Source organism: Psammomys obesus, unplaced genomic scaffold, assembly GCF_907164565.1.
Source record: "Psammomys obesus unplaced genomic scaffold, mPsaObe1.curated_primary_1811, whole genome shotgun sequence".
NCBI classification, from domain to species: Eukaryota; Metazoa; Chordata; class Mammalia; order Rodentia; family Muridae; genus Psammomys; species Psammomys obesus.
In genome coordinates, this window is record NW_026596069.1 from 3,475,060 (window position 1) to 3,500,889 (window position 25,830).

General features: G+C 41.9%; 1 protein-coding gene across 3 annotated transcripts in view; it reads right to left on the bottom strand.

The window, feature by feature from the left end:
• Camk4 (calcium/calmodulin dependent protein kinase IV) overlaps positions 1–25,830 on the bottom strand; it is a 219,403-nt gene that overhangs the window by 185,164 nt on the left and 8,409 nt on the right. The gene's annotated exons all lie outside the window — the stretch shown is intronic.

The following is a 25,830-nucleotide window of genomic DNA, read 5'->3' on the forward strand; positions in this document are numbered from 1 at the left end:
CGGAAAACATGCAGCTGTGGCTTTAGGCCTCCAAATGACACTCTCCAGATATGCACTTGAGTCAAAGCAAGGAATTTCAGTACATTGCTTTAAACATTCTAAAAGCTATATGAACCACCTGTAAGTCTTTAGGAAGTTGGAAGCAGCCGATGTGTGAACTTCAGCTCAGAGACTTTGTGGCATCATTTTGCACTCAGGGAGCTTAGTGCAATGCTATTGCCATAGACTGTGTGGAACACTCAGACAAATTTCATCAAGGTCAACGCAGCAGTCACAAAGAGGATGGAAAAGACACCTGCCAAACCACAGCAACCATCGGAGGAAACCCTGACACTCAACAGCGGTTCATCATTACCCAATGACCGACACACTTGGTTAGTTTCCTTTTTTTCTACCTCATCCCCAAAATAACTCAGGTGGTCGGTAACACATGGCTCCGTAAAGATGTAGGCAAGAGTTTAACACAAGCAAATATTCGGCACTGAGCGGGTGGGAACCATAGTTGAATGATCTCTTCACTCAGTAGCAGATGGGACGAACATACGGATTTATAAAGAATCTGGTTCTTCGGTTACTTTCCCATTCTGTTAATTTATTCACATTTTACATGAAACATTATCTCTGCCATTCTTTAAAATCTGTGCCAAAGTTAATGTCATTTCTTGCCATTACACTGTATGAAGGAATTAAGTGAGGTTAGCTGGCTCTTCCCTTTGTTTTATCTGGGGTCATCTCTATTCTCTTCCAGGAATGGGTCCTATACTGTGACATCATCCATAGTCCACAATGCAATGCTGGCAACGCTTCCTGTCTTTTCAAGGGCTGCCACAGTGACCTTTCTTGGAGCCTCAGTGCTCCAACGCTAACCATATTTCCTGTCATGTTCTCTCTCTGTCACACTTGTAGACAGTGAAGAAGCAGCAAGCAGCCCAGCTAGTTACAAGGGTACTCATAAGGCCCTTGGCCTCAATTTCCATACAGACTTTGGCTATTCTTAATCTAGAGAAAAATCATTTGTTAGGCTATGTTTTATTTTCTCTTTAGCTAGACTCAATTTTCCAGACTTTAGCTTTGATAGTTTGCCCAAAGTTCTAAATCTGAGCATGATAAGACTCCTGAAACACTATCTAGACAGAAAAAAAAAATGCTGACTTACACCATGAAAAACAATTTCTAATTTAAATGACAGAAAATTATTGGAAAGGTTGTACATAAGTTGATTCGTCCTCACTAAATAGATCATGACAAAGTCACATCTCAGATAAAGAAATATGGGATACAAGATACGAACTGCAGATATTGAAGTTGGCCATGCTGGCACATGCCTGTTATCCCAGCACTCAGGAGGTAGAGGCAGGAGCAGCTCCGAGCCAACTGGGACTGGCAAGTGTGATATCAGCAGAAGCTCTTAAGAGCCTGTCTGATTCACAGCCAAGCATTAGGCGGATCTCAGGGAGTCCTGTGGAAGAGTTGGGGGGAAAGATAGAAGGACTACAGCAGGTCCCAAGAATGCCCCAAGAAGGCCAACAGAATGAACTAACCTAGACCCATGGAGGCTCACAGAGATGAAAGCACCAACCAAAGAGCATGCATGGACTGGCCTAGGCCCCCTACACGTATGTAACCGATGGACAGTTTGATCTTCATGTGAACGGATATTGTCTATGACTTGGGCTATGTTGCCTGCTTTTGATCACTTCGCCCTAACGGGGCTGCCTGGCCTGGCCTCAGTGGATGACAATGAACTCAGTCCTGATGAGACTTGATGTGCTGGGGTGGGTTGGTTGGGAAGGTCTTCCCTGTTCTGAAGACAAGGGGAGGGAGGGACCAGGAGGAAGGAGGAGGGGCTACAATAGGGATGTAACGTGACTATATAAATTAAAAATAAATTTTAAAATGTTTAAAGGAAATATACTGCCTGAAAAGAATAGATCTTTAAAAAGGAAGAAGGAAGACAAAATGATCTAAAAATTGTCACAATGTCAATTAATGAAGACTCACGTGAATAAACAGCCAATAAATAGCCACCAAAAGGTAACTCTCAATTGTTTGTAAAGTAGAATAAAATAAATAAGCATTTTAGCAAATGTGCCACACTAATTTCTGTTCATTTTCTTTCTAGAAATATTATTCCCTCTTGTCAACACTGAAACTGGTGGTTGTCATTTGGCATTGTGTTTCCCTTTCTGCTTTTTTTTTTTTTTTTTTTTACTGAAAAGTAAATAACTGACCATAAGACCGTATTGGGGTTTCCAAGGTGCCAGGGTGGGAAAACCATCTGCCACAGTAGCACAGTCCAGCTCTGCCCAGAACTGGAACTGACTCCTCTGCCATGCTCTAGGGACAGGAAGAATGGCCAGCGCCTGCTGCTTTTTTGGGAGGTCTGCCTAGTGAACAAGCGAAGGCACAGCTCCGAGGCTTCTACATGTAGCCGCCAGCACACAAAGGTGCTCCCCCGGGAGAGAAAACTCAGGAACAGGGCAGGAAAGGTACACTGAACTGTCACCCAGAAACGACGATCCTGCTGAATGACAAAGACTAGGATACTACCGAGGAAAATGAGAAGGGGGTCAGAGAGACTGAGAAAGACAGAGAGGGACAAACACACACACAGAGAGAGAGAGAGAGAGAGAGAGAGAGAGAGAGAGAGAGCACATACAAATATGCAGGTATGTGTGTCTTTTAATCATTAAAGATCAATGACCTAAAAAAAAAAAAGCTTTATAGACACTGAGAATCATACTTGATAAAAGTAAGAACTCTCTGCCGAAGGCAACTAGCAGCCTGAACCTGTATTTCTGTAAGCCTTGTCCATTCAGAGCCATCATCAATAGAAGTAGTATCACTTCTACTGATCATGTGTAATAAGTGATATCGCTTATTGTTGCTATCATTGCCATATGGGTAAAGATGTGCATGCCACTGAATTTACTTTCCTACAAGGTTACAACAGTAACAAACATTAAACTGGGGCCATGTTTCTGATCACAGTCTTAGGCTGAAAAACAGCAGGATCAGAGATCCAAGAATTTCTCAAAACAAAAACTACAACAACAAAAAAAAAAAAAAAAAAAATTGGGCTGGTCAGATTGCAGAGGGAGCAAAGGCACTTGTTTCCAATGCTGACAATCTAAGTTCAATTCCTGGAACCCACAAGGTTGGAAGACAGAACCAATTCCTCCAAGTTGTCCTCTGACCTCCATGCTCTTAGTATGCTCATGAGCACACACACACACACACACACACACACATTTACATACATACATACATACATACATACATACATACATACACTTCTGAAAATTAAAAGAAAAAACACTATGTATCCCAAATAATTTAGTCAAGATTTTTCCTGAGAAGTGTGTGTTTACATTATGATTAATTTACCATTGCAGGAAATTACTGACAAATTTCATTCTACTACTAATCGTGTCATTATAGATTTTTAAGGTAAGGATATTTCTGTTCCTTTGGGCCCTTATGAGTAAGACTCATTGGATTTTACTATATGAACTCCACTAATGCTATTTCCCCGAAGGTAGCTTCAATTCAGAACTGGTTAAATGGAGAGAACCACAGAAAACAAATAAGAAAACAGTGATCTGAACCGTATGATGAAGACTGAAATAGAAGGCAGACTTATTTCCCTTATCCCACAGTTTTCATAGTATGCAAAACTGGAGAAGACCCTCACCCTTCTAGCTGGGCGCTGTGGTACACACCTGTAATCCCAGAACTCTGGGAGGCAGACGCAGGCAGATCTCTGTGAGTTCAAGGCCAGCCTAGTCTAAAGAGTGAGTCCAGGGTGGCTAAGGCTACACAAAGAAACCTACACAAAGAAACCCTGTCTCAAAAAAAAAAAAAAAAAAGACCGACCCTCAAAGTCCAGGCACTCTATATTACTTCTGCATGAGCCCCGTACCTCCATGCACAAGTTACACCAAAGCAGTCAACCGTGGAGCCAACAGTGATTTCCCCAACGTAAATCAGCTGAAGAAGCCAAGACAAATGAGTCTGGCAAAGTTTCCTATACTTCTTCAAATAGCAGCATCCTTGGAAATATGTGACTTCAGACTTGGGGGTGACTCCCAGAGTCACTGTGGATATGGCAGTGCCTTGGCATACTATAACTATGAATACATCTTGGCATCCCCCACCTTGGCATGCCCCAACTCAGTTGCCTTCTATTATGCTCTTGTGACTCAAGTATAAGACAAGCCCAATTTTTAGAAAATGTACACAAATGCCTTAGCTTGGATCCATTTTTTTGTATCAGATCTGCTGCATTAATTAGCAAAAAAAAAAAAAAAAAGATATGAATGCTGAAGAGTAATTAAGCAACAGCTCAGGGATCCCCAAGGTCAATTCCACAGTCACATACTCCACATACTCACCAAACAAAACCAAGCACAGACTTCCTTCCTCAGTGTGCTTATGCAACAGTAATCCTTCATTACTGAACGCCTATTGAAATGTCCTTTCCATCATGGCTTCGTATCACACCCTCACATATTTAGATTTGATATTTTAGAAGCATTTTAAAGGAGAGAAAAAATGAAACAGAAGGAAAAAATTGAAGAGCAAGGGGAGAAGATTAAGAAAAAAAATGCAGACATCAGAAGACTCACAAAAAGTACAAAAGGGATCCGGTTGATTCTTTACTGTATTTTTTATCATTTTTAAAAGAATTTTAAAGAGAAGGTTATAACTGGGTCAAGGCTTGCTTTCCCTTCCAGGATTCTAACACGGTGCTCACCATAAGCACACTGGCTATGCCTTGTTTAGCAACAGTCCCTTTTAGGTACAGTCCTGGACTTTTTCCCAACAACCACTACAGCAGATTTCTATGATTTTATGACCAGCCTGGTTGCCTGTGCAAACTGAGACCCTGCAAAATAAGAAAGATCCCTCCACTCTGAAGAAAAAAAAGAATCATTAAAACATGGCTTTTGACTCTGCAGCTAAGTGACTTGATCAGTACAGAATGGGTGGGATGCAAAATGTAATCAGGTTATTCATAACCCAAGAGTCTTTGACTCACCGAATAATCACTCGATGAGCTTGCAGTGGTTCCCTGGAGCAGGCAACATAAAATACAGCTCTGACGCCTGCCTGCCTTTGGAGACCTTTCCCCTAGCTGGGCTGCCTTGTCTGGCCTCAGTGGGAGAGGATGCAGTTAGTCCTGCTGGGACTTGATGTGCCAGGGTGGGCTGGTACCTATGGGAGCCTCCCCTTCTCTTCAGAGAAGAGAAAGGGGGAGCGGAGAAGGGGACACGAATGGGCGGGACTGGGAGGAAAGAAGGGGGGAGCTTCGATCAGGATGTAAAGTTCATTAATTAATTGACTGATGAATGGGAAAAATAAAAATTAAAAATTAAATGCAGCTCTGAAACACCAGCTCTCTTAAAGAGGGTGATTAGAAATGTCCTCTTGCTTTAAGCTGTTTTATGCAAGCAATGTCCAGTGATTGATAAAAACCAGTGCAGGTGTGAAGCCAGACATACTTCACAGCCACTGAAGGGCTAAGAAGAACCAGGTAAAGAATGAGAAAGAGCTGAGTATGCTTAAAGGTAGGTAGGGTTCAGAGTTAGGATCTGTCTGACAGGAAAGGTGGAGCGAACATCTGACAAAACATAATGGCGAGAAATGAAAACCTGAAGGAGAACAAGAAGAGAGGTTGTCAGGGCTTGAGTCGGTTGGTTCAGCAGTTAAGAGAACTTACTGTTTTTTTTCCCCCAGGGCGATTAATGGTTTGGCTCCCCACACTCATGTCCAGTGGCTCATAACCATTCATAACTCCAGCTGCAAGGGCATCCAATGCCTCTGACCTCTGTGAGCACCTGCACACACCTGCACACACTCACACATAAACATAAACACAAATGCAACAGAACTTTTAAAATTAATCCATAGAAAGAAGAGAGAGATGGCATGCTGGAAACCAGGTAAGGATGGGGAAAAAATGATACAGGGAGAGAAAATGAGTGTTGCAAGAACGGCAACACGATATGAAATAGAATCCATCAGTGGAGAACAGAGCGGTGCCTTCGTATTCGAGCATTCTTCAAGAAACACAGTCTTCACATAATGAGCCACAATGCGCTGTGTTCAAAATGCCTAGTCGGTGTCTTCCAATACTACTCTGAGCCCATTGAAAACAAGGTGGACACTTAAGGAAAGGTTGTAACTAAAATCTTCCTTCTTTGCATCAATGCGCCATGCCTTCACTGACGCAGAGCCCAGGTACCCATCCCTCATCCTTGGCAGATGCCTTTCTTCCACAAGGAGAACATTTCAAGGCAACCCTGTCAAGTCAGGAGCATCAGATCTGCAGGCATGCTCGGTTTTCCAATGACGTACCTACATTATATCTTACGCCTTTTCTCTGGGATGTAGTAAATTTGACAAGGAAGTCTCTTCAGAAGAGGCTGGTCTGAGTGTGATAACCTGCAGGCCGGGCTCAGGCACTTCATGTGTGTGGATCACAGCCAGACCACTGTTCTGCCCAGCCCCCTTGCTCATAGTACCCACCCAGAAGGTTATCACGAAAGGTGAAGGCAACTTTTACGAAGTGTTCCATTCCCGGCTCTCTATCTGTCTGTTAAGTGTCAGCTGCTACTGTTGTGTGTGACTTTTGAATCCTCAATGAAAGAATATGTGGAATGTTTTGGTTTCTTATGAGTCGCTAAAAGCTTATTTTGTAAACTATCGCTATGTTAAAGTGATGAGACATGAACTTTACAAATAGAAAAAATGTGGACAGAAATGAGTAAAGGAACTAATCCATGGATAAGCAACTATAGATCAAAACAGAAATAATGAGATTAAAGATCACTTCTGGATAACAGAACCAAAATTAATTTCTGATGTTTGCTTTCACTATTTTTCCAAAATTTCTTCCCTCAAAAAGAATTTACCACTGTATATATAGGTTGTTCAGATATACTTAAAATATTTACACAATGCATCTATTTAAAATAAATTTAAATATATTGATACATCATACTGTACATATAATACAGGACATGATTCAAAATAGTTAGATTGTTAATCTTACAATATTCCAGGAAAAACAGTTCTCTATTTTATTTTTATATATATATATATGTACTTTCTGTGTTTTGTTTTGTGTTTGCCTATATGTACATGTGTGTACATATGTACATATGTGCACAGCATGCATGCCTGGTGCTCAAGGAGGCTCAAATAGGACATCAGATCCCTGGAACTGGAGTTACAGATAATTGTAAGCTACCATGCCAGTCCTGGGACCTGAAGCCGATCCTCGGCAAGAGCAGTAAGTGCTCATAACTGCTGAGTTTTGTTCTTAGCCCATCACCTCAAGTACAACTGATAATTTTGTGCTCTTCTCTGTTCTTCAAACCCTTTAAGCTGTATGAGAGTAGACTCTCCCCCAATTCACTGGCCAAGGTCATCTTCTAGGCTTTAATTTCATGCACGATGAGAAAAAGAATGGGGACCTAACTGAGCCACTTCTTCATGACTACACACAAACTGGAGTTTAGATGATCTAGCTAATTCAGTCCAATCAGTTATTTTAAAATAGTATCTTCAGATTCAACCAGTAACTAAGCTCAAAGTTTAAATTTTATAGTGTTCCCCAAACCCATTTTATATAGTCATACCACCCATACAAAGTGATTAAGGTGGCCCCTGAAAAAGGAGGAAGTTTCAGGAATTATGCAAAGAAATAAGATACAGTTTATGGACCTGCAGGTGACATCAGCCAAGTCTCTAATGCTCCATCCCTTTCAGGCACATTTATCAACGCACAATGTGACTTGATTCAGGGCACAGTCCTTGGGCACATCTGGATTTTAGAGCACAAGACATCGCTAATAGAACAGGGGAGAGAATATCACCTTTGCTTGATCTAATAATGTTCCATGACAGTAAGAAGGTTTATAAACCAACTCCAGAGAAAATAGCTCTCACCTCCAAGAGGGTCACAAACTATCACCACACCCCACTGAGAGCAAAGCCAAGTGTTGGACAGAGTGAGAGAAAAACAAAGTAAAGCAGAAGTAGACTCACTTGCAGGAACTTATTCTACCCTGTTCTTCTTCATTTCTTCTTCCAGGGATGCAATAGTCCCTTAAGTGTGACTAAGTTATAGCCTGTCATAACAAAAAGCAAAAGTCACACAAGATGTAAAGTGGTGATCCTGCTCCATTTCACCAGTTGGTTCCTTTCCAAGAACATCTCTGAAGAGCAGAAAATGTTCCAAAGTTCTAACACTTCCTTTTTTTTTTTTTTTTTTTGCCAAGGAAACGTGATGGCTCTGAGCAAATATGAAGATCATTAGCCTAAGTCTTAAGAACCATTTCTTCATCTAAAAATGTTTCTTAGTCGACATTTATTACATCTCCACCAAATGAAGCTGCAGAATGTAATCCCTAAAGACCTATGATATAGAAGACAAAAAAGGGCTACATACAAGACACTAACAAGGAAGAATAGAGGCAAACAGAGTAATGTGTGGATATGATCAATCCATTCTCCCCAATCAAAGTTTAATCCAGGGCTTCCCAGGTATATTCAGAGACAAACTAATGAGACACCCTAAGAAACACAATAAAACATCCTTGAGCAAATATTTCTGAGAAACGGCTAAAAGACAAAATAAAAGAGAGTTAAGCACCTGGAAAGCAGGAAAATACCAGAGCTGTACTAAGGTGACATTTTTCAAGTTTGTCTAACTTCACGTCCTTCTTTGCCCCTAGAGTTAACAGTGTCTGTGACATCCTACTTAGGTGGTCTAAATGACACGTCATTTGATTAAACGTTAATCCTCATGTTGCTGCAAAGGTACTTGTAAATATGGTTGATAGCTATGGAAGTTGACACTAAAATAAAAGGTATCGTCCTCCATTATCTGAGTAGGTCTTGTCCAATCAGTTGAAAAGCCTTACTAGCAAAACTGAGGTTTGCCTAAGGAGGAAGAAATTTATCATCAAGATCAAAGCCTGAGTTCCTGATGAAAACACCTCAGACTGCTGCCTGTCCTGTCCTGCAAACTGTAGGCTTCCAGACTCCCTGTGTACATAGCCAATCCTTGGACATAAGCAAGTCATATGTTTATTTGCTTATAAATATAGAATGATATCTATAATGTGCACACAGTATATTTATAAATTAAAGCTAATACCTTTTAAAATAAGGTATAAATATAAAAATAATTCATATTTAACATAAATATATTTTAAATTCACAAATGCATGAATATGAAGGTATACATACTTACATGGTTACATGCGTGTATATATATATCTTAGATATAGGTTATATATCTATGTATCAGCTGCTTCTGTTTTTCTGTGATAAAACTCTAAATAAAACACACCCATGAAGCTAGTATTTTACATAACCTTCTTTGGAAAATACCATAGTCCCTGTCTTCTACAACAAGGGAACACTATCTTCCACCTATCTGCTCACACACAGGGAGCTATGTGCTCAATCTTCACTATTTAAGGGATATGACAGGAAATGCTACTTGTAGCTATGTTCAGAATCTTTTCTGCCATCTCACACAATCAAAAGCTGCTGATCTTCTAAATGTTCACACTGCCTGACCATGAACTTATAATGCAATCCAATCTTGGTGCCCCGTGGTATTTGCTTGGGTATGTCAATTAGCACAGAGACCGAGCCCTCTGCCCAGGTTGAGATGACAAATTTTAAAAATTCCCATTGTCCTAGATAATGATGGACAGATTCCCATATTAGGATTTAAGCTGCTTTACTTTGCAGGAGTTTTATTTTGCAGGGGGAGAAGCTAGGATAAGGACACAGCCCATCACTTCCCAACAGTAAAGTAATGTAGAGAAGTAGATCTGCATTCTTGCAAAGACCATGCCAAACCTCAACCACCACCTCTGTGCTCAGTTACACAAGCCAGTAAACCGGCAGCGCTGTTTAGAATGACCCCAGATGGGCTCCTCTTGAGGGTCCAGCACATGGTTGTCCTAACTGGCAAAAGGTGACAACAGGAGAGCCAAGTCTGGGCTAATATAGAATGTCCTTCTTAGGGAGACAGGCTGGGCAGGAGTTTGTCGAGTGAGGAGGCAGAGGAGGTCTTCCATTTCCCAGATCCTGTGAGTACACATGCGATGTTTGTGTGGACTAACCCCAGGTCTCAACGCTCTTTAAACACCTTAGAGAATCTAACAAACACTCTGTTCACTGGCCTGAGAAAATACTTCCAGACACTCAGCTTTGCTTCTAATCACCAGAGATTCTAGACTGAGTAGTTAAGTATAAAGATCTATAGGTCACAGAGAACCCTGCTCTACATTGTGGTAGGCTTCGACGGATTAGTCATCTGTGAAAGCCACTTACCACAGGCATGAAAACTCCATTCACATGACATAGAGATGCACAAGCGTCAGAGGTTTGTGTAAGTTCCACCTACCTGAGCAAATGATATGTACTCAGCATTCCATTATATTACCTGAGACGTAAGCTAAGGCAGGAAGGGACAAACAACTGAAAGGTTTAAAAAAAAAAAAAAAGTCACAGAATTTGGGTGGTGGGAACCAAGCGGAACAAGTCTTCCACTTTTCAATGAAATCACGAAACTAAATAGAAGCTGGAAGGGAGGAAAGTGGACAGTGCAAGGCAGTGCAGTCAAAGGAGGAAAGGCAAGGCACACACACAGCAATAGCCTCACTCCCCAACGCAAGCTTAGCTATAGGCGTGGCCACAAAAGGAAGACCACACTGTTGCCATCTTTCCTGTTCCCGACAACCGTAAATAAAAAGAACTATCTTGAGCCAGACGTGGTGGCACATGCCTTTAATCCCAGCACTTGGGATCCACAGCCAAGCCGATCCTCTGGGTTTGAGGCCAGTCTGCCCTGCTTAGTGAGGACAGTCAGGGCTACACAGAGAAACCCTGACTCAAAAAAAAAAAAAAAAAGTCTATCAGCCAAAGTTGTTTAAACTTTTACTTGCTGACATACCACCATAGTCAATGAGAACACTGGGGCTAGGAAGAAAAATACAATATGCATGACCTAGTTAGCTTCAGCTGTCAACTTTTCATCCCCTGCAGTGATCAGAGAAGGGAATCTCAACTGAGGAACCCCCAGATCAGACTGGCCTGTGAGCACGTCAGTGAGGTACTGTCTTGCTTGTTAACTGATGCTGTAAGGTCGAGCCCACTGCGGGCAGCACCATTCTCTTGACAGGTTGCCCCTGTTACATAAAAACGCTAGCTACACCTGCACCTGCAAGGAAATCATCCAACCGCAGGCTCTAAGGCCATGGTTCTCAACCTGAAGGTCAAGACCCCCTTAGGGGTCAAACAAGGCTTTCACGGGTGTGGCATAACAGATATCCTGTGTATCAGAGATTTACATTACAATTCAAAGCAGTGGCAAAAGTACAGTTATGAAGTAGAAATGAAAATAATTTGATGGCTGAGCGTCACCAGACCACAAGGAGCTGCATTAAAGGGCTGAAGCGTTAGGAACATTGAGAGCCTCTGCTCTAAGGTATCTACTTCAAGTTCCTGCCTGAGTTCCTGCCCTGACTTCCTTCAATAACGGGTCTAGCCTACAAACTGAAATAAACCCTTGCCTCCTTCCTTGTTGGTGGAGCATTTGGAAAGGATTAAGAGGTGGTTCTTGTTGGAAAAGGTGTGGTCTGGGAGGTAGACTCTAAGGTTTCAGAAGACTCCTGTCACCCCGTGTCCTCTACTACCTGCATGTGAATCCAGATGTGAGCTCTGAGCTCCCATGTTTCATCATGGCAACAGAAAGGAGACTATATTTGCAATGCATTTAGTGCAGATCAAGTGATAGCAGCCTTAACTGGCCTTCAGAATAAATTCAGATAATACATTATAATTATATTACATAATTGTATTTATGTGCATATATTATAAATATAGTTATAAATATAAATATACTTAGAGGATCAACGCTGTCCTCAAATAAGAGAAAACAGGTTCTGTGACTCATACAAGCCTTATAAAAGTATTAGCTGCTTGTAATCTGGTAACGTTGACTAATACATTATTGCATCTGCTCAAATGCTCAATTTGCTAACATCAGGAAGAACATTCAAGAAAGGATTTACTTTATCCTATATTTTAATGTAGATACTCTTTTTTTAATTTTTTATTAATTACACTTTATTCATTTTGTATCCCCCCATAAGCCCCTCCTTCCTCCCCTCCCGACCCCACCCTCCCTCCCCTTTCTGCATGTATGCCACTCCCCAAGTCCACTGATAGGGGAGGTTCTCCTCTCCTTTCTGATCTTAGTCTATCAGTTCTCATCAAAAGTGGCTGCATTGTCCTCTACTGTGGTCTGGTAAGGCTGGTGGTAGGCCAAGTATGTGTTTGACTAGTTTCTTCAGCATAAGTATACACACTGTATCTCTGTCCACTAACTCCAGACCAGAACAAGATGCAGGACATCAGACACACCAAGACTCCAAACGGAGACATCAGAACAGCCGGGTGACAGGAACAAGGTCAAGTTCAAAATGTTGTCATGTGCTTAATGATATTTATTGCAGTGCAGTCATTAAGATGGCATCCTTTGCTTGCCCCAAAATGAACACAATACATAAAGTGGAAACAGTATGCGTTCTAACATCAGAATATGTAGCAGCTTCTGGCAGATAAGAAATTTTGTATTCTGAAATAATTTAGGAAAACTGTAGGAGGAAAAGACAGGAAACAGTTTAAATCCAAGTTTCGTAAAACAGCATCTGTGAGGAGATAAGAGTACCAGAGTTCAAGTGCAGAAGAGCGAGATCCCAGGAAGGTTGCTGTAGCCAGAATTCCTCTTATCCCTGATAGCTTAGGCATTTTCCCACCAATGTCCTCGCCTCTTGGGAATCAATTCCCACTTGCTCATTCTTCATTCAGGGATGAGCCCATTTCCTCTCTCCTCAACTCCCAGTCTCCATCCAGTGATCTCTGTGTCTGTCTCAGTGGGCCTAGGAAAGTCTGTCTCACCACACTTTGACAAATGTTATTAAATATTTATTTTTATTTAATATATTACTAGGGGCTGTGAAAGCATATAGGAACTAAAACTCTTAGATGGCTCCAAATGTAGAAGCAGGCAGGCTCTGGCAACACACTGGTAGAGAAAGCATGTATGTAAGGTTGCCTGCCTCTAAGTCAAACAGGGCTTCCCCAAGATGGTACCATGCATCTTACCCTGAGTGAGAGAAAGGCATTTATAAGGCAAAGTCTTGAGAGTCTCTCTCTGTCTCTCTCTCTTTGGTGTGTGTGTGTGTGTGTGTGTGTGTGTGTGTGTGTGTGTGTGTGTGTAGCTTGGAAGGATGGTATAACAGAGAAGGTGTACTCTATCATGAGACAGCATGACCTATCCTGAATGCAGAAAAACAGCTGGCGGAGCTGAGAATGCAAATGTGGTGTGGGAGAGACTGGAAGAGCAGAGAAACTGGTGTGTGAAAAGGAGATTTACAAACCAAATGGGATCAAAGATCTTAAAGAATTTGAGGCTGAGAAGAGGCATAATCAAACCCGACCTTGGGAACACCATCATGCAAGGGGAGTGGGAAGTCTCACTATTGACTATTGACGAAAAAGCTCCAAGTATCTGAACTAAATGAACTCATGGGAATATTGAAGAGGCAAATAGTTTAAAAGGCACTAAAGAGGGAAAGTACATGTTACTATCTATTGCTTGTACGTAACATATCAGAAATAATACCAAGAACTCTGTGATGCATGAACTCCCTGAATGAGCACATGCTATCATAACTCCAGTGGGGCTCAAAAGAGTGTGTGACATGTGCAGTTTGATACAACTTAAGTGAGAAAACCTGTGCTGTTATTAGGAATAAAGGAGAAATCCAGATCACCTCTGACGATTCTAGGTGGAAAGCGAAGCAAATGGCGGCGGGAATAGTGACTGACACAGGTACACAGTGAAAGAGCTGTGACTACTGCTTAGGAATGAGAGGAAGATGGAGTTGGTTTTGAATAGCCTCCATCAAAGTTGCTTTGTCCTCCAATGGATAGCTGCAGCAACTTCCTGAACAAGGGCAAAATTTCTGCCCTAAGTTGTGCAACTCAGTCACATAGGCAGAGAGCAACTATTGCCACAGTTGATGCTCCACAGTCAAGGCAAAACAGACTTTCTGACTCCATACCTTCCCACTTAAACCATCATCTTCAATGTGCACCAAGGAAGTAGAAGGTTCGAGGGGCAATAACTTCCATCAGACTCAAATCTTCTCACTGGTACTGCATCCATTTCTTATCTTCTTGTTGTAACAAAATATATAATAAAGGAAACTTAAGAATGGCTTCTTTTGGCTCACAGTTTGGGGTTAGAGCCCATGAAGGTGGGGAAAGGGTGGCAATGGGAGCCTTTGTTGCAATACACACACTATCAGAAAGCAGGACGAGATGGATGCCGGTCTCAGCTCTCTTCTCGTCTTCTCCTCAGTCCAGGACCCCCATCCATGGGATAGTGCCACCCACAACGAAGATGTGTTTTCCATTCTCAGGTATGATTTTCCGGGAAACACTATCATAGACACATGCTGAGATGTTTTTCCATGTGACTTTAAATCCAGTCACATTGACAATGACAAGCCATTCAGTTGTGTATACATGAATTTTATGATTTATTATTGATAAAAAATGATACTTCACAAGTTCTTACACAACAGATACACATCATTTGTGCAACTACTCCCCTTTTGGGAGACAGCTCTGAACTCCTCGTCCACCGTGAATGTCACACTAAGTAAGTATGGATGGGTAAGTGGTGACCGCTCACTAGGCAAATCCGGCAAGCTAAGCTGGAGAATATATATATATATATTCAGATAGATAGATAGATAGATAGATAGATAGATAGATAGATATAGCCTGTACAATTTGAGATTCACTAACAACAAACAGTTAACAGGTACTAAAGCTGGATGCATTCTTACACTGTCAAAATTCCCCCAGAAAGTCTGTTAATGTCTATTAGAGATCCTGGCTGATTTTGTGTGGCCTGAAGTCTTATGTTTGTTTGTTTGTTTGTTTGTTTGTTTGTTTGTTTAGTCTTATGACTGCCCTGCAGCCAGCACAGTTATAGACTCATGGGAACAGAAGACATCTTAAGGGACTGTAGTCTCTCTTTACAGACAGTGATTCTAGGGTGACATTCAGGGAAAGCAGCTTCTGCTCATCTGCTCTCCATGACCCCTTTTTGCCTACTTTTTCCTGGTCAGGATATCTCATTAACATACTTCTGAAAGTTTATTAAATTGTTTTCTTCTGTGCTACAAAGAAATCCCTTCATCAGAAAACAAAGACAATTAAATGCCGCTTCTAAAAAAATTTCTGAGGAGATTGGAAATCAAGCTGAATTACTAAATTAGAGAAAAAACAATTCCTAAATCTGGCTACTAGTTAAAATTACTTAAGTATAAAAGTCTCCTCTATTTTATCTTTATTAATGTGCAGTAATGCTTGTTCTAACTTGGATTAAAAACAAAAATCCTTTCCAAGATGTTTCCTAAGACTCTGATTCTTACTTCTGAATTAAAGACATGTTGTATCTATCCTAGGTACTTGCCAGTGAAGAATGCATCGTTCTGCAAAACAAAACAAAAAAACCTTAATGAATCTTTGATAAGGTTTTATGGGGAAATAAGATCCCAAAGCAACAAAAAGATTAATATTTTCTAATTTTAATATCCTTTTCAGAAGGAAAGAAAGCTGGAAAAAGTAAGATAGAAAGAACCACCTACAACAGTTATTTTAAACCACTCCAACTGTCCTTTTTTGTTGGCATAAATGGAAATCCTTAAGGTTATACTGCACATCCTTTTCCATATGTGAGCTACAATGAACAGTGGTCACCTCACCCACTCCAAAATACCGAATGATGAATGTGCTTCCATTGGGAGAACAGGAGCTGAGAGCCTCAGAGAGCTCGCACACCCAGACAGTTCATTTCGAAGCTGAAACAGCAGAAACTCACCAACCCATTTCAGAGCCTTGGAATCTTTAAACATGGTTGAGGAATCATGCAGCCAATCACCAATCATCCCTCAACCCAACAGAGAAACAGTCCCAAATTAACACCAATAATACAAAACACACACTGGGTGGGGCATAATTAGTACACTAACCTCATTCAGTTATCATCTCCTGTTAATAGAAGTTGAGGCTCCATGAGAACTTGCCTGAAATGACACTGTTCATAAGGGAATGGACTGAAAGCCTGTTGCGGGCCTTTCTAATGCTGAAGACTGTTGTTTTCATTTACTTCAGAATCCCACCAATCTCACAACTGACATACACCTGTTTCCTTGACTCATCTCACGCTCTTGCCACAGCAGAAGCAGAAATACCAGCTTCGGTGCTGTGTGTTAGCTCTTCATTAACATAAGAAACATGAATCTTATTCATGGTAATTTACAAGAGAAGATTTAAAACTGGCAGCAACAGTCAGAGAAGGCAACAGAGAAAAAGAAAGAGAGAAAAGGAAAAAAAAAAAAAAACAGGTCAAAAATTCCTAGGATCAAGCAAAACACTGGTAGCTAGCCCTCAGCTGACCAAAAGCAGCGCAGAGGTTGGATGGCTGGAAACTACCCGTGGACTAGGTAGATGAAAATGTGGTCAGGGACCAGAGGAACACAGGGTTCTCAGCTCTGAGAGAGGTGCCCAAAATAATCACGTGGTATGAGCTAGAATGTTAGATCCAAGCCCTGACGGGAACATATGATACTCAAGATGGGCCAAGTTTTTTTTTTTTTTCATAGCTGAGCTTTCAGTTGGCACCAAAAAAATCCCGTGCCAGCTGCTGAGGAAATAATATACCAGGAGCTGGCAGGCAGCAGCCCTCGCAAAGCCAACAGGTATGGATGCCCAGTGTGGTGCCAAAGTGCTGGCACCCAGAGGGCAGGGAAGAAGAGGATGGGATGTGACCACAGAGCTGCTGCCATCGAGGGTCCTCGGAGGTGGCAGTGAGCTGGAAAGCACTCCTCTTGACTGAAAAATTAAAGATAAATGTGAGAAGGAGATTAAGTCAGATCTGGCTTCCCTTACCCTAGATAGAGCACACAGGGAGGCTGCAGCCCTTCGGGAAGCGGGTTTGTGGCATACGTTCCTTGACATCTAAGGGAGGGACAATAATGGGCATCTGTATAGGAAGGACGCTGTCCTCAGACTGAAGGCCACACGTAGACAGGCTGCAGAGGGAGGAGGGGTACAAGGATGCCTCAGTCTGCCCATGCTGCCATTACAAGTATCACAGATGGGGTGGCATAAACAACAGGCATTTTCTTCTCTGGGTTCTGGAGAGCAGAGTCTGATGCTGAGCACCGTCCTGGCTCTGGGGAGGCTTGGTTTTCAGATGTCTGCCTTATCACTGTGTCCTCGGATGACAGAGAGAGGAAAGGGCACACGAGTCCTCTTGTTCGTCTTCTTACGGGGGCCCATTCTCAACACGTGTATGGCATGAGTTACCTGGGTACGAGGTTCGTACCCAGGTACACAAACCCTGAGGCTTCAACATGTGTGGGGAAATAAGAACATTCCTTCTGGGGACTGGGGATTTTGCTCAGTGGTAGAGCACTTGCCTGGTAAGCGCAAGGCCCTGGGTTCACTCCTCAGCTCTGAAAAAAAAAATTCCTTCTGTAACATAGGAAAACACACAACAATGAAAGAAACTTGTGCTCTGGTGGAATGAAGAATGTAGAGAGGAATCAGAGGGGGCCCATGAGGTACCAGTGGGATGAGGCATAGCTCGAGTCAAAAAACAAGAGGCATGCCTACATCTGTCTCTTGGGATCCTATCCATCCTGTCCATAATTTCCTTCACCAGCTTCTGGCTGTCAAAAGTAGAAACACTCAAGTTTTCTAGAATAATTTAATCTACATAAAAATTATGAAGATGGAGCTAATGATTCTACTTAAATGTTGAGGAATGATTTAATTCTTTGAATCAAAAAAAAAAAAAAAAAAGCACCAACTCAATAACTTTTAAAGAATATCCCCAAACCACTGCAGACATGGAATAGACAATGTTCTTTTTTCCTTCAAGGACCTCTTACAGGCTATGCTGTCTCCTATTGGGATAGGGGCTGTGTCACAAGACCATGTGTCGTACGAGGCTGCCAGCTGCGAACAGTCACAAACTGGTTTAAGCCAAGCTTTTTTTTTTTAATTTTTATTAATCACAGTTTATTCACTTTGTATCCCCCCTGTACCTCCCTCCCTCCTCCCCTCCCAATCTCACTCTCCCTCTTCCTCACCCATGTCCCTCTCCCAGTCCACTGATAAGGGAGGTCCTCCTCCCCTTTCCTCTGATCCTGGTCTATCAGGTCTCATCAGGAGTGGCTGCATTGTCTTCTTACCTGGCCTGGCAAGGCTGCTCATCCCTCAGGGGGAAGTGATCAAAGAGCAGGCCAATCAGTTCCTGTCAGAGACAGTCCCTGTCCCCATTACGATGGAGCCCACTTGGACACTTGGGGTGCATCTGTGCAGGGGTTCTAGGTTATCTCCATGAGTGGTCCTTGGATGGAGTATCAGTTTCAGAAAAGACCCCTGGGCCCAGACTTTTTGGATCTGTTGCTCTCCTCGTGGAGCTCCTGTCCTCTCCAGGCCTTACTATCTCCCACTTCTTTCATAAGATTCCCTACACCCTACCCAAAGTTTGGCTATGAGTGTCAGCATCTGCCTTGATACCCTGCAGGGTAGAGCCTTTCAGAGGCCCTCTGTGGTAGGCTCCTGTCTTGTTTCGTTTTCTCCCTCCTCCGATGTCCATCCTCTTTGCCTTTCTGAATGAGTATTGAGCATCTTAGCCAGAGTCCTCTTTCTTGATTAGCTTCCTTAGTATGGTTATCCTATGTTATATGTCTAATATCCACTTATGAGTGAGTATATACCCTCTGTGTCTTTCTGCTTCTGGGATAGCTCACTCAGGATGATCTTTTCCAGCTCCCACCATTTACCTGCAAATTTCATGATTTCCTTGCTTTTTATCACTGAATAATATTCCATTGTGTAGATGTATCACAATTTCTGTATCCATCCCTCAGCTGAGGGACATCTGGGTTGTTTCCAGGTTCTGGCTATTACAAATAAAGCTGCTACAAACATGGTTGAGCAAATGTCCTTGTTGTGTACTTGAGCCTCTTTTGGATATATGCCTAGCAGTGGTATGGCTGGATCTTGAGGAAGTGCTTTTCCTAATTGTCTGACAAAGCGCCAGATTGATTTCCAAAGTGGTTGTACAAGTTTACGTTCTCACCAGCAGTGGAGGAGGGTTCCCCTTTCTCCACATCCTCTTAAGCCAAGCTTTGTAAGAATTCACAAATGATGTGGTGGTACATCCTTTCAATCCCAACACTCAGGAAGGCAGAAGTAAATTGGATCACAGTGAGTTCCAGGCCAGCCTCGTCTACAAAGAGAGTCCAGGACAGCCAAGGCTATACAAAGAAATTCTGTCTTAAATTAATTACAGAAATAAGACAAAAAAGAATTCACTTTAAATATAACCTAAGGGGTAGGGAAAGGCAGGAAATGTACCTTCTTGTTAAAATTCTCTCAAGAAATCCACCTTTGTAAGCATTTGTATAGTTCCCTAAAAACCACAACAATGAGCAAAAAAAAAAAACAAAAAACAAAAAAACAAAAACAATGAGTATATGTTGTTTTCAAAGGATGCAACAGCCAAAAAGTAAAAAAATCAGGATAAAACTGTTTAAAGTTCCCCAACATATTTTGTAAGACCTTGGAGGTTCCAGATTCACTTATTCTAACTTATTACAAATTCCCTTATTCCCAACCCAGAAAAACAACCAAGGTCACCATGTAGATGACCACAATTACTGTGACATTTCCAAGATGGGGTCCTGCAGGACACAGCAGGCCGAGCTCCTCAGCCTCCCAACATAAGTACACTATACAACAAAGGTCATCCATAGAGGCCACTGTTACCTTGACATTTCAAAGATGGGGTCCTGCAGAACACAGTAGGCTGAGCTGTTCTGCCTCCCAATACAAGTACATAACAAAGGTCACCCACAGAAGGCCATGGTTACCTTGACATTTCAAAGAGGGACTCCTGCAGGATACAGTAGGCTGAGATGGATCAGAGCCCCGTAGGTTCGAGAGGAAGTACCTGTGGAAATCCTGTCAGTGTAGGTGGTTCACTAATCCACAAATCTTTAACAAGCATCCTCTACAAGCTGGAGATACAGTAACGAATAAGGGGATGGCAGACCCTTAGCAACCTACATTTCTGAGAGGGAGACAGATAAGTGAGTGTTGAAAGGGGGTCTAGGAAGGTTAGGGAGAATGGAAACTATAAACAGTACATCATGTGAAAAAATTCAATTCATATATATTATTTTTTAAGTAATTTTTTCAATGTGCTGGATTAGCAAGAGGTTGCTATAAGGAAATTTTCCTAAAAGAAAAGAGGTCTTTTCCCTGAAACTCTGCCTCATCCCTGCAATTGTGTGTATTTCATTTGCTATTACGGAAACATTTTCTAAGCTCTTAAGTGGAGCAGGAATCAGTCTGAAGAACAGAGCTGGAAGTGAGACCGACAGATGTGTAAACCGTGGAGGTTCTCTGCAGGGACCCCGGTGGCAGAGAGCACAGGACAGTCATTAATCTCCCAAGTATTATAGGCAAGAACATAGAAAACTGTGTGACGGCATAGGAGTCGAAGCTTTGGCAACTGCCTGTGGCGGGATAATCAAGGGAGGTGCATTCCCAGCCCCAAACTGTTTCAGGCACACACCACAGAGACACAAAGCTCATGACAGATCCATTCAGCTGAGGTTCAAATAAACCGCTTCACAGTTTCGAACTTCAGGTTCCTCATCTGTAAGGTGGTGCCCGAGGCAAGCCTTCTGTAGTAGAATCAGGAGTGTATGAAAGACAATAGAATCATGTCAAGGTTCTGGCTAACATTTCGTGGTAGTGATGAAGAAGAGAAATGGTGACAAAGAAGCCTGTCAGGCAAGCTGAAGTCTGATTCCTGAAAAGACTCTATAAACTGGACCTAGTAAGATATAAATCCTGCCCACACTCAGTTAGGAATCATCATCCCCAATTTCCTATCTGCCACCCATCTAGAGAATGGTATTTAGTCCACATAGTAGGCCTGGAGCTACATGTTTTGCACATGCAATCTGAGTTAACTCTTGCAGCAACTCTGAACTCCCCGCCACCCTCCTTTCACAGGGCATGCTGATAATTAACTTTACGTTCAAAGAAGCATAACTGACAGATAGCAATGTTATCCTGCCTGTCACTCTCTTTGTCCCTCAGCAGTCCTTCCCCGCCTCACCTACTCGACAGGCCAGACTCTCGGAGCCATCCAAGAAGCTGCTTGGGCAACTATTCATCTTGAGAATCACTTCCTCCCATCTACCAGCCTGGGCTGAGGACAGCCCTCTCTCCAGCCAGACCTGCCACACCTTGCATCTCAATGTTTTCCAGAGCAGTATTTTCTGGAAATGGACTGACAATCTCCCCAGGAGTCCACTTCACGCACAAGGCATACATTCAGAAGAAGAGCTCTTGTTCACTGTGTTTTTAGTTTGCTGGCTACAGGTTGCACTTGGGTAAGCTTACAAGTTTATCTCATTGAATATTTAATTATCTTATATGCTAATATTAAAGGAAGAAGGACAGGAGGGGTCCAGAATCCCCAAAGAGCCAATTGAAACTGTTTCCTCCATAAAAGACATCTCTAGAGATGTGTTATGACTGAACACTCCAGACCGGATGGATTTATTGAATTGTATAATGAAAGAATGTATTAGTCACTCGAATAAGTGAGTAGAAATATCCTTACATCCCGACCAAAAACAAAGTTGAAGTAGGAAAGCAGGGAAACAGTCTGGGAAGGAGTTAGAGAGAGAGGAACAGGGTGGATATAATCAAGATATTCTTGGATATTTTTCCAAGAATAAATAAAAACATCAAAGCTTTAAAAAGAAGTAACACGAACAAAATGCCATGATTAAAGAATAGCTTTGCATACCTGTTAAAGTCCCAAATACTACAGATTCACCCGGTGACAGCTGTCCCTCTAAGACTATACAACAAGCAAGGGGGACAAGCTATCAACAGCAAGGTTCTGATAAAATGTCTCCATTGAACAATACACAGGACTTAAAGCAGGAAGAAAACATTCAAGTGCCATCTGCCTTGCAAGCAACATCAAGTGTGAGCATGGTTTTAAGTTTGCTGTCTCCTTCCCTCTGTATTCTGGTTTTTAACAGCCAAGTTCTGGCCTATGCGCATGATGTCAGTCTGCTCTAATTCTCCTTTTATTTTTTCAGAGAAAAACTTCTACCCGTGAATTTTTCAGCCAAAAGCCTTGAAGCGTGACTTATTGCACAGGTTATGGCAGGATACTTACTAACAGCCTTAAGCTTACCATCCTGGTGCTATCACCCCTTTGATGCTCTAAGCACTGCTTGGAAACATTTCCCAGGAACGTTCAAGCCAATGCTTTGGGCTGCCTAAGCCAGGTGAGAGCAAACTTCTTCATGACTCCAGTCATTTCCTCAGCATTGAGGCACTTGCCAGCAAACAGAAGAACCTCTTTCTCCTTCTATTTCCTCCTCCAGACCTGACCATTCCTTCATCACTGAATTAATTTTACTTGACATCTGATGTGCAAGCTGTATCCCTTCACTCTTTTTCTGTTTTCTCTGCTGAGACTTTTAAATTACTATGGCAGTAAGTTCTTATCAAAACCCTTCATCGAGTAAAAACTGCAGAACCAGCACTCATGGGTGCCCACTTCCTCTTCTGCACAAAAACACACCTTGCAAAATATTATGTATTTTTTTGGTTCACATTTTGACCTGTTGATCCACTTTAAACCCACTCTCCTAAAGTGGAGTTTTTTTTTTTTTCAATTCAAATAAAAACACTTTATTCAGTATCCACTTACAACTGTAATTCACCTGTAGTCATGCAACAATATGTTTTCGGGCCTTAGGTTCCCAAATTACATATGTTATCTACATATGATTGTCACACATGTGCGACTAAAATGTAATTTGCTCTTCAAAACATCCAAAAGTTAAAAATAAAGTCAAAATTTAGGAAAAGTATCAGATACATTACTAACATTTTTTTGCTCTAGCCTGTTTTATCGTACATGCCAAGACATGGATATCCCAATTTATAAACCACTGCTTTGCTTAGTGATGTCTTATTTAGTTGGGCTAAATAAGACAAAGTCAATTCAAAATAAGGAGTAAGTAATTCTATTTTTACAAACAATTACTCTTTTAGGACCTCTAGAGACACCCCGCTGCTGAGGCATCTGTCTGACACGCAGCAGAACTTGAGTTTGCATCCCCAGCATCTACGTGGGAAAGGCAGGTGTGGTCAGCCAAGTTTGTAACCCCGCTGCCCGGGGAAGCGGAGGCAGGCCGGTTCCTGGAATTTGCTGGCCACCCAATCTAGCCAGTAAGTGAGGGCCAGGTTCAGCAATAGACTCTCTTCAAAGATAGAGTAGAAAGCAATAAAGGAAGACATCTAACATGCATACATGGGCACATGCAGACACACACACACACACACACACACTTTTTCAAGATAAGTTGTTTAAATAGGTTCCCAATTTAAATGACCAGAATTAGGCCATCTGGAGATGTATACTTAGTATATAGAAGAGTTATTTAATACATAATTAGTATACATTAGTAAATAGAAGCAATTAAAAGTATTGGAAGTGAGGGTTGAGGAGATAGTTCAGCAGTTAAGAGCAATGGCTGCTCATCTGAAGGATCTACGTTCAATTCCCAGCACCCATGTGGTGGCTCACACCCATCTTTAACTCCAGTTCCATAGGCTCTGATGCTCTGTAGGCATCAGGTACACAGGCAGTACAGAGACATATATCTTATTCGTAAGATAATCTTTTTAACAAAAAAAAGAAAGACTATTAGAAATAAATATTCTATCAATTGATTATTTAGCATTTTATTACTTATCACATCAAATACAACAAATAACTACTCAGCTTAATGTCTATTTTATTATTATCTACAGAACAAACTCTTTTTTATTTCTTCAGTTTATTCAGGATAGGATTTCTCTGTGTAGCTCTGGCTGCGTAACAGGTGTAACTACAGCACCATCAGTCAGACTGGAGATAGAGCCTGTGTGCCTTCAAAAATTCTTTACACGTTGACAACAAATAACACGTTGGCGCTTTTTAACGTGAATGGGAGATTCAGTGTGGCCCCTTAAGCAGATGAAAGATTGGTGCCATTTTAATACTAAATTCTCATGTAAGTGAAACACCGAGTCTTGGCTGGTGTAGGCCAGCAAACTACAACTGAAATCTAGCAACTGCATGATTTTTCAGAGCATAGCTTTTACACTTTGAAATAGTTTTTTTTTTTTTAAATAATAATAAAGACTAGTTTGTGTTGTGGACATCACATGTGGTTCACTGCCACATGCTAAGTTCCCTTGGAATCAGAAGCAGGCACGTCCCTGCTGTGTGCACCTCGCTCAGCAGTCCAGAGCTCAGGCTTCCCACACCTAACCCACGAGCTGTGTTTCTCTGTCCTGGCTCCTCAAGATCTAGTCAACAGTTCTCATTTTCACCCCTTTCTTACTCACAGGCCGTAGGGTGTGGAGGGTTATCATGTTTGTTTGTTTTTTTTTTTTTTTTTTTTTTTTTTTTTCTTTTCTTTTAAAATGTCCTGGTAAGGTCTGTCTTACAAACTTCCATGCTTTATCCTTATCATGGGTTGGTGACAAGTGCCGAGAGCCATAAACTTTGCCAAGACCTGACTGCTTCTACGGCCACCTTTTTCCTTTTTCTCTACAATTTTTGCTTCCAAGTGCCAAATACCCTGTTTGGTCTGACACACTTTTCCCCTCCCCCAGCTTTATCTGGCATGGTATTGTGCATGCTTTGTGAGTTCTGCAAAATGACATGTACTTTGACTTAGTTAACGCTGTGCTAAAACACCATGACCCAAAACAGGCTAAGAAGCAAAGGATTTATTTCATCCTACAACTATCAGGACGCACTCCATCACTGAGGAAGGTCAGGGCAAGAGTTTGAGGCAGGAACCTGGAGGCAGGAACTGATGCAGAAGCCATGGAGGGGTGCCGCTTCCTGGCTTGTTCTCATGGCTTGCTCAGCCTGCTTTCTTACAGCATTCAGGGCTACTTACTCCACCATGAGGTGGAGTGGTACTTCCACCTCATGGGATTGGCTCACCCACCTCAATTGCTCATAGGCCAATCTTAAGGAGAAATTATCTCATTCAAGAGTCCCTCTTCTCCAATTACTCTGGCTTGTGTCAAGTTGAAAGAAGACAGAGAGAGACTAATCAGGACATACATCTTGAGATGTTCTGCCCTTTTTGGGGGGGAGGGGTTTCATGTTTGGTGCCTGGCATGGTCTTTGAAATAGATATGCATGTTAAACTCCTAGAATTTAAGGTCCACCACACCCTCATGAAGACATGCAAGCTGCTTCGTAAGACAGATCATTGTTTTAAAGATTGCTCAGCATCCAGAGGCAGAGGCAGGCAGGTCTCTGAGTTCTAGGCCATCCTGGTCTACAGAGTGGGTTCCAGAACTTACGGTTCTTCTACATCTATCTTGTGTTATTCTTTTTCTTTTGACTTCTTCCTTATGTTGGTGGCATAAAGGCTGTATATTCTCATATTGATAATTCTTGAATAAGAGCAGTGAAAAGTAAAAGGCAGAATGTACTTCACATATATGAAGCCTTTTATAAAACCAGGAAGCCTGCATTGTGGTACCAACAGAAGATTTGTAGGCAAAATATTAATGAGCTCTGTA